We start from the raw sequence: 10545 nt of genomic DNA, 5'->3' as shown, positions 1-10545 counted from the left end.
CAGATAATTAATATAATTTACATGTTATTATAAACAGTATTATAAATTACTATAAATTTTTGTACATTATATATATTGTTGAGGTAAATAAATTCAAAATTTAGGGAACAACGAATTCAAGTATTATCCTGTTCTGTCGGGTTACTATTGGTGGCGGGGCAGTAGCCGCTTGGGGTACGTGGGCGTTGCCTCTGGACCGCTTCGGTCAATCTCACTCCGCGAGTAGTTGGTAACGGTTGTGTCGAAGTTAGTGACGAAAGTGCGCAGTGGTTTCTCAGTCTGATTCGTGTATTTTCCATGTATGTTATATCAGATTTCTTGGATATTATTTCGTCACAGTGTAAAATGTGTCTCTTTTATACTTGCGAACTGGTTAATTCTATCGTTGTTACTGAATATTATAATATTCTTGTACGTTAGTGTATTTGTAATGGCATACAATGAATTCGGAAATACAAATAATTCCCTTTATTTAGCACACAACATTTATACATATATCTTATACTCTAAAGACCTCGAAATGCTACTAGCACGCACGCTTGTTGTCAACCGGCTCCTCCAGATACTTCTAACGCCTGACTCTTGTCTTTTGTCCCAACTAAGGCCTGGACGTCCTCTGACGCTTACACGCACATTTACATGTACAGTTTAAATGTATCATGTTCCTAACACGCCTCCTTACATTTATACTGTACACTTAATCGTATTTACATGCTTTGACGAATTACGTAACAGAAACTTTAACACTTATTGCTTTATCTACATTTCTCTTAGTTTACATTCTTCCATGACCTAAACCTTTCGAATTTCTCTCTCTGTACACAGTGCCTTCGTAAAAATATCCGCAGTATTTTCGTCTGTACTTACTTTAAGTATGTTTATCTTGTTCTCCTTTAAGCACTCGTGAACATAGTGGTAATGAACTTCAATGTGTTTAGAATTTTTTGTAAAATTTCCGTGCTTTGCTATAATCATCACTCCAGAGTTATCCTCATCAATTTTTACAGGGTTATCGTCTAGATTTACATTGAAGATTTTCATAATTTCCAAAATGGACATTAATTCACTCACCGCTTCCGATAGAGCTACATACTCTGCATACGTCGAGGCTTTTGTCACACACCTTTGTTTTTTAGACTTCCAACTAATTACATTTCCACACAATCTAATTACATATTCAGAAGTCGATTTCTTTTCTAAATGATCTCCTGCCTAATCAGCGGCCACATAACAATCTATCGTTTCACATTTTTCATTCCTTTTATAATCTAATCTTAAGTCTCTAGTCCGGTACAAATATTTCAATATTCGCAAAGCAAATTTAAAATGTGTCTCATTACAACAATCTTGAAATCTACTCAAATAATTCACACTATAACTTATATCGGGTCTGGTATTTTCACTAATATACAACAATGCGCCAATTAAATTTTTGTATCCAATATCCTCTCTATTTATCACAGCTTTTTTAATTTTTAAGTTGGTCTCCATAGGTGCACAGTACAATTTGCTATTTTGTAACTTACATTTGTTTGCTAATGATTCAATGTATTTCTTTTGGCTTAATCTTATTTCATTTTTGAAATAATCATAGTCTATATTTATTCCAAGATATTCTTTGACTTCACCTAAATCTTTCATTTCAAATCTATTAGTTAATAACTTCTTTACCCTTTGTATCTTCCTTTTATTTTTACTACAAATTAGCAAATCGTCTACATACATTAGCAAATAAACAACATTTTCTCCCTCTCCATGTATATATATGCACAACTCTATGTTATTCTTCTTAAAACCTAATCTCGTCACATACTTATCAAGACACTCATACCACTCCCTTCGACTTTCTTTTAACCCATAAAGCGCTTTCGATAGTTTACAAACTCTATTCGTTCCGTCCGCATATCCCTTTGGTTGATTTACATATACCTCCGAGGTTACTTCACCATTTAAAAAGGCAGTTTCTACATTCATTTGCTCAATAATTAATCAATCCACTTTGATAGCAATATCTTAAAGGTCTCATTACTCGCTACTGGGGAGTATATGTCATCGGCTACGTTTCTTTGTTGGAATCCTCTTACCACTAATCTAGCCTTATACCTGTCATCTTGATTTTCTCGTGTAAACCCATTTTACATCTAATACGTCTTTGCCTTTTACCCTTTCTACCAATTTCCAAGTTTTATTCTTATAAAGACATTCTCTTTCCTTATTCATAACTTGTTTGAAATCTTCACTATCTTCACAACAAATCGCCTCCTCAAATGTACAAGGGATATCTACACTACAATAATTTGCATGGATTTCACTAATGTTTTCTTTTTCTGGATATCTTACTGGAGTTCTCTTATTACGTGTAGATCTTCCGGGGATGTTTAAGCTGTCAAGACTGTTATCATTTTCATCTTTCCTACTTTCTAACTCTTCCTTACTCATTCCTTATTCATGTTTACCAATAAATCATTATCCTCAATGTCATCGTTTTCTTTATCGAATGAATTCTCCACAAAACCGGTACATTTTGTGTCTGTTTCTATGACCTCTACATGTCTCGCTATTGTTATTTTCCCACCTAATAAGACTCTCTAACCTACTTCACTATATCCAAACAAAATTCCCATATCTGCCTTCTTATCCCATTTAGAAACTCTCTTTTGTTCTTACAAAAACTTTACTTCCATATAGATGTATATTTTCAACACTTGGTTTTCTCCCGAAGAATATTTCAAAAGGTGTCTTTCTCTCTATAGTATTTGCCAGTATTCGATTCTTCAAGTATACCGCTGTCCAATCTATTTCCAGCCAGTACCTTTTATGTACTTTCGCTTCCGCTAACAAGCAACGCGCCATGTCCATCACTGTTCTATTATACCTTTCCGTTGTCCCGTTTAATTCATGTACGTAGGTTGGACAGTTATTTATTCTGATACCTTTATCCCTAGCAAATTTATAAGTTCGATTATTCAAGTTCTCTTTTCCATTATCACATCTCAATATTTTAAACCTCTTGCCCGTTAAATTCTCGGCTTCATTTACAAACTGTACGAAACAATCAAAGACCTCACCCTTTGATTTTATACAATAAATTCTAGCTATTTTGCTATAATCATCGATAAATGAGATGAAATATTTCTCTTCATTGAATCCGGTAGTCTTAAAGGGACCGCACACGACCGTATGAATAATTTCCATTATCTCCCTAGCCTTGGTTCGATTATTTTTGAATGGTAAATTGTGCACTTTACTTTCTATACACACCCTATATTTCAAAAATTCCTTCTCAAATTCTTTCGGTATACCAGTAACTAGCTGCTCTTTAACCAACATACTTAAATATTTAAAATTTACGTGTCCTAACATCCTATGTCATCTTTCCTTTTTACTCATACCACTACGTTCAGCGCTGTTTGCTAAGTGCTCCTTCCCTTTCAATATACTTTTCATTCTATATGTTCCCTTTTCTTTAACCGCTACCGCTGTAAGCTTATTGCCCTCATCTATTACTTTTGCAATATTTCCTTTTGAAATAACCGTGTTTTTATTATCTGTTAACTTGCCTAAACTAATCAAGTTTGCGAACATTTCTTTCACGTAAAAAACATTATTCATATTTATTTCATTTTGCTTTCCAAATGCTTCAAAGCAACTTATAACATTCCCTACTTTTGTTGCCTTTATCGATCTATTATCGCCTAAATATATATTTACCGGTTCTTTAAGGTCAATAGATTTATCGAAATAATTTACGTTATTAATTATGTGATCTGTGCAACCGCTATCTAATAGCCACATTACTTCATTATTACTTATCTCGTTCGCCTCGTCGCTGTGTGCTGCCTGCGACGTTGCTATTGTCACGTAAAATGAGAAAGAAATTTAAAGGAAAGAAGAAAACTTTATTTTTTCCTCGTTTATATACTTCTGAACTCTAGCCGCGGCCGTATGAGACTGAGGCTCTTACAATATTTTCTTACTTTCGGTGACATCTGTTTCTTCTTTTGTTTTTCATCCTTCATTATCCCCACTACCCTGCAGGCGTACGTGACTGTTGCTACGCTTCTTGAACATTCGGTGGAAGGACCGTTAGGACATAGATGAACCCTCAGGTACTCCGGCAATATACATTGTCGCCAAGGTCGCCATGTGTAATGTTCAAGTATCGGCTGTCTGGAGAATGTTTAGAAGTGGTCGCCTAAGGTGACGTCAGGGCAGAAGTGTTTGTGGTTACACTCCCCCCTCCTTAGAATGAACTTAGTCCTCGAAGTTCCTCTTCCTGTTTGAGATAGATGGGTGAAATTTTGCCTTGGGTGTTTCCAGGTCGAAGGTTACTTGTGAATCGTTGCTGGTGCTGGGCACAGGTAGAATCGGGGTGAATACGTTGATAGGTGCCGGGTTGATTGGCATCGGAGCGCTGGCTGGTGGATTGTTATTTGTCGTGTTTCGCTTGATTTTACAACAGAATAAATGAAAACACAATTTCGGCATTCCTATTTTGTTGAGAAAGTATAACCATATGAGAGCAATGGATAAATATCCTATAATTTGTAATATAGATATTCCCCGTGATTCAACTTGATCGATTCTATGAGCAAAAGTTAGTTGATTCGTTTGATCTTCGATTCCATCCAGAGTGTTTTTGTATCCGTAATTATCGTTAATAAGTTTTGGAGTTTTCTCTAGTTTATTTAGTAAAATAATCCAGTCTGAATAATGATTCAGACTGAATAATGATTCAGACTGGATTATTTTACTAAATAAACTACAGTTACATTGACTGTTTTGATTTTAATCTCGTAAGAAATTTCCTTGCTACTGCCACTGATTCTCATATGGTTATTCTTGTACAATATGTCTACGGTTTTATTAGTTTGTAACAAAGATGGATTCCCTAGTCTAACAATTCGATGTGTCTTTTCTTCGAAAATGCTCAGATCTATTGGTTTTTCTGGTATAGCTATAAAATGATTCTCAGCGTTTAATGGGATAAAAGTTATATCTTCAATGTTATAAACTACTACCTAACAGAATTGGACAGTGTTTTCTGCGCTTAAGATTTCAGAGTTACAATCGTGCTTCACTCGACGGTCGTGAATCGGCTGAGTTTGTTTGCAAATGTAAAAGTCAGATATAGAACGGCATTGCTTATCCAAGTAGTTTTGATCGACATTGATGTAATTTAGTCCAGACGTTAAAAATATCGGATGAAATACTAAAGGTGCAAAAAACACTTTGTTCGTGAGAGATGGTATGGGATATATTTGCTCTATATCCCATTCCATGTCCATAACTGTTGGTACAGAAATTACAAAGAAAACTTTGTTTTGTCGAGTAAACAATGTGAGTTCTGAGATATCTAAAATATTTTGGAAATTCTCTTCCTTTGGTATAAAAGCGTTTCCTACTGTTTTGCTACCTAGTACTTGGGCGTAATTGTTAATAAAAGTTCCGGGATCAATAATCTGTGGGCTTATTATTCCTTGTTTTCCTAAGATGATTAAATTGAATATTTCGTCGATTTGGAAATGTAAGTCAGAGAGTGAGCTTTCTAGAGCTATGACTTTTATTAAGGTGATCTCCTTTTTGTTAAGCGTTTTAAGTTCGTTTGTTACACCTGTATCTACTTGTTTCAGTCGCTGGATGACGTCGTTATTTAAAATTCGTTTAATCAAAGCTGTCTGGTTAGCTACTATGGTTTTTAGGCTGTTACCTTCTTCAAAGAGTTTGTCTATATTTTTGTTGATTATATCTAGATCGTTCGCGGCTAGGGTTCCAAAAAGAGTTTTACTAATAGATCCGATAGCGTCTACTAGTCCTCATATACTTCTGAGATGAATGTGAGCTAAGAATCGTAATTCGATGCTAAGTGTTCTGACGTTATTTAGTTTTGCTTGTAAAGAGCGTATTTCTGGTAGTATGTTACAGTCTTTTCGTGTCTCGCAATGATTCCTAACTTCGGCTACTCCCTTTTCAATATATCTTACTTGTTCCAATACAGCACTAATATCTAGTCCTATAATAACATTTATGTGTTCGCTATAAAGATATGCTTTGGATATTTTCTCATGAAATATTCCATTATTGTCAATAGGGGTTATTTTTAATCCGTTAAGGGTGGTAAATCCGACGGCAAGGGTGATCGTCCTGAAAAATAAGGTTTTATTCCGTCACCGTGGATTTTCTTAACTCGATCTCTAATGAGAATCTCATAATACGGTGTCTTGACTGATTTAATAACGTAGGGTCCTAACCATTCGTCGTCCAATTTATCCGACTTATGATCGTTGTGAAGGAGTATACGATCTCCTTCCTTAAATAAGGTTTGAGTTCTAATGATTTTTCTTGTTTGATCTCTCATGTACCTCTTTCTACTTTGTTCAAGAGTGTTCTTCGCTATCATTCTATATTTTTGCAATTGTTTTTGCCATAGTGCAAACATTTCTTCGTAGGTGTAATTGGAAGTTCGGGATACGGAAGACGGGAGGTTTGCTTTTCTTCCAAATGTTAGTTCGAAGGGTGAAAATCCAGTTGCATCGTGTATCGCGGTATTATACCCTAGGCAAATAAAGTCTAATACCTGATCCCATTCTTTATTAGAATCGTGTAGGCTCGTGCGAATCATGTCTTTTACTGTGGCGTGTGTTCGTTCTAAGGATCCGTTAGATTGAGGATGAAAACTAGTGGTCTTTATATGTTTGATTTTAAATGCTTCCTCGAATTTTTCCATTAGTTCCCTAATAAAGTTTTGTCCCTGGTCTGTTAGTATCGTTTTGGGTGCTGAGAAGATGTAAATGTAGTGGTGTAGTAATGCATCGATAATCGATTCGGTTCGTTGTGTTTTCAGTGGTACTAAAACGAGATATTTCGTTAGGTCATCGTGAATCGAAAGAATGTATTGATTTCCACGTGTGGTTTTAGGCATCGGACCAATTAGATCCATGGCTATCTTTTCGTTTGGTTCTACTGGTGTCTGAGGAATTACGGGTTGTTCCTTGGGTCTGATTCTAACTAGCTTTTGTCGTTGACAAGCTTCGCAATTTTTTATAAAATCTTCTATCCTCTCCATGAGGCGTGGGATTTTGAATTGGTCTTTGATTTTACTATATGTCTTTTGAATACCCAAGTGTCCACTAATGTCGTTATGGTTTTCGCGTATAATGTCTAGAGCTTGTTCGTCAGTTATGGTTTGTATTGGTTCGTATGCAAAAGTTATTTCTTCAATTTGGTCATTAATAAACATGAGTGTTACTTTGATCCTAGCTTTTTCGGTTTCGGTAAAACTATTGTCTCCTATCCCAATTTTCTTGTGTTTCTTGGTTAGTTCAAAAATTTTTCGCATCCAAGTATCTTCGTCGAATGGACCTAATGTTTCTCTATTCAATTGATAGAAGGTGTGATCGTTTGGCGCGATTTTAAGTCGTCTCGGGGGTGTCGCGTCTTCTGACCATGCGTTAAAGTGTTCTACAATATTTTCGGAGTTTGCAGGTGTGTCTGGGACTGATTTGTCGGTAATTTGGTAAATTTTTCTCGAAAGTGCGTCGGCTGCTGTGTTCTCTTTACCTTTGCAATACTGAATATCGTACTCGTATTCTTCGAGTTTAAGTCTCCATCTAATCAAACGCGCGGAAGGGTCTTTGCAATTTTTGTGCCAAGTGAGTGCTTGGTGATCGGTTCGAATAACGAATCGTCTTCCTAACAGGTATTGCCTGAGTCTCTTAACTGCCCATACGATAACTAATAATTCCTCTTTTGTGGTAGAATAATTTTTCTCTGGGGGGTTGAGTGTCCGTGATATGTAACAACAAGGATGTCCGTCTTGTGATAAGATTGCGCCTATTCCTTCATTGGAAGCGTCTGTGGTGAGTGTGAATGTTTTCGTGTAGTCTGGGTATGCTAAAACTGGGGCTGAGCATAGCTTTTCTTTTAGTGTGTCAAGGCTTGTCTGTTGCGTTTCTGTCCATCTAAAAGGATTGTCTTTCTTTGTGAGATCTGTTAATGGTTTGGCGAGTTTGGAAAAGTTTTTAATGAATTTTCTGTAGTATCCAGCTAATCCGAGAAATGACTTTACGTCTGTTGGTGTTTTGGGAATCTTAAAGTCTTTAACTGCGGAGATCTTTTTAGGATTTGGCTTTATGCCCTCGTGTGTTATGACATGTCTAAGTATTCTAATTCAGGTTTTAGAAACTCGCATTTGTCGGGTTGGATTTTTAGTCCTAACTCTTTTAATCTTTGCAATACTATAGCAAGGTTTTCATTGTGTTGTTGAATTGTACTACCGAATATTATTATGTCGTCAAGGTATACGAAGCAGTATTTGTTCAATAATCCTCGTAACGCGGTATCCATCATGCGTTGGAAGGTGGCTGGGGCGTTTTTTAAACCGAATGGCATGCGATTATAGTGAAAGTGTCCCTGACGTGTGCTAAAGGCTGTATATTTCTTTGAGTCGGGGTCCATAGGTATTTGATGGAATCCCGAAGATAAATCTAGAGCAGAGAAGAATTTGGCGTTGCCTAATTGTGATAGAATGTCGTCGATTGTCGGTAGTGGGTAGGCGTCTTGATCGGTAAGTTCATTTAAGTTTCGAAAGTCGATAACTATACGCCATTTCTGTTTGCCTGATGCGTCTGATTTCTTGGGTACTACCCATACTGGACTGTTGTAAGGAGAATCTGATTCTTCAATGATATTTTTATCTAACATTTTTTTCATTTGTTTTTCAATTTCTGCTTTATGGGCTTCGGGAGGTCGGTACGATTTGGTATTGACGATTTTGTTTTCGCGTAGGGTAATAGTGTGTTTTGTTAGGTTAGTACAAGGTAGGGTATCGGATTCTAGGTCAAACACGTCTATGTAATGTAGGAGGATATTTTCGACAGGAATACGAAGTTTGTCTTCAATATGGTCTAGTCTAATTATTTGTTTCATTTTAGCAATTTTATCGAGATCGTGTTCATAAGAAAGATCATTAGTGATTATAGTTGGTTGCTCAGCAGTATTGCAGAAACATACTCTCGTCGGAACTTTATCCAGATAAATTGTTTCGATTTTGGTTTGCCCTGGGAGAATGGTTTTCGGCGCCTGGAAAAATATTTCGTTCCCGTTTAATTGTATTGATTCGTTGTTAATTCGATATGAGTAGTTAGAGAGCATAGGTAAACCAATTATTCCGTCTTCTATTAAAGGAAAATCGTCTGGCACAACGTGAAATGTATTCATGATGTTAAAGAATTGAAAGTCTACTGTTTCGTCAGTTTGATATTTGTCATTGCCCATGTAAAATGTTTTAGCTACTGTCTTTTTAGGTTTAAATATGGCACTTGATCTTTTAACTAAATTTATTCCTGCACCGGTATCGATTAAATATCGTTTGATTTCTGTTCCCGATCGAACTCCAATGGATAGAAGTTTTCCTGTTGTTGCGTGTACTCGTACGACGTCTCTCGAGGTTCTGGTAGCGCTGTTTCCTCTTCTCGCCCCGCATTCTCCATGTTTATATTGTAGCTGCGCGGTGGCGGAAGATTTCGCTGGCTGGCCGGTTGAAAATTTCGGCAGTAATTTGCGGTATGTCCTATTTAGTTGTACTTAAAACACTTCATTCTTCCTCCGTTGTTTATTTGAGTGGTTGTCGGCAGGCGATTGAGCGTAGTCATCGGACCGCTCCTAAGTGGGTATTTGCGTTGTGACGAAACATTCCCTCGGGCGAATGAGTGAGCTCTTATTTGCTGCCTGCACTGATTTCCGCGGTTTCGCTCAATTTCTCCGATTAATAGTTCTGCTTCGAACGCGGCATCTTGTGCTTCTTGTAAGGTGCGCGGTTTCATGCTTGATGTTCTGATGCTGATGTTCTGATTTCTGTCTCGGGTTTTAAATTTATTATGAACGTTTTGGTTGCGCGTTCGTTCTCTAGGTCTATCGCGACTGCTCGTCGAATAGGATCGCGAATTTCCTGTTGCAATGCGTATATAAGTTCATTAAGACCTTGTCGAAATCTTTTGACGTATCCGTGTACTGATTCGTTAAAACTTTGCCGAGTTCTTTGTAATTTATCGCGTGCACCGTTTGAAGTTACGCTAATCGAACTTTAGATATGATACGAACTTCCTCAGATTTTCGAATAAGGCGCCGTACGTCTCGATAACCGAATGTCTAATGCCTCTTTCGGCTTCGCCGACAATGCGTTTGGTTAGAATTAATTTCAATAAAGCACGCATTTCCTTACATTCCGATCTAGCTTCGCTTACCCGCTTGATGAATCCCTCCACTCCAATGTCATCTTGACCGTTGAGGACTGGGATGAACTCGATGCTGGTTTTCGCGTCGAACATATGTCGTTCGTACGAGGCTGATTCTTCGTCCTCATCCTCGGAGTTCGCTGGGTCGGAGGTTTCTGGAGTTTCTTTGATCCGAACGCGTTCTTCCGGAGATTTCACTATGCGGGTGTCCCGAGTAGTGCTTCTGCTGGCAGAACTAGTATCGTCTGTCATAATTGAGTTGAACTCAGACGTATCTACGGAGGATTGTACTCCTAGCTTGAGTTCGGCC

Source organism: Bombus terrestris, unplaced genomic scaffold, assembly GCF_910591885.1.
Source record: "Bombus terrestris unplaced genomic scaffold, iyBomTerr1.2, whole genome shotgun sequence".
In the NCBI taxonomy this organism is placed as follows: Eukaryota; Metazoa; Arthropoda; class Insecta; order Hymenoptera; family Apidae; genus Bombus; species Bombus terrestris.
Note: the sequence above shows the minus strand (reverse complement) of the source record.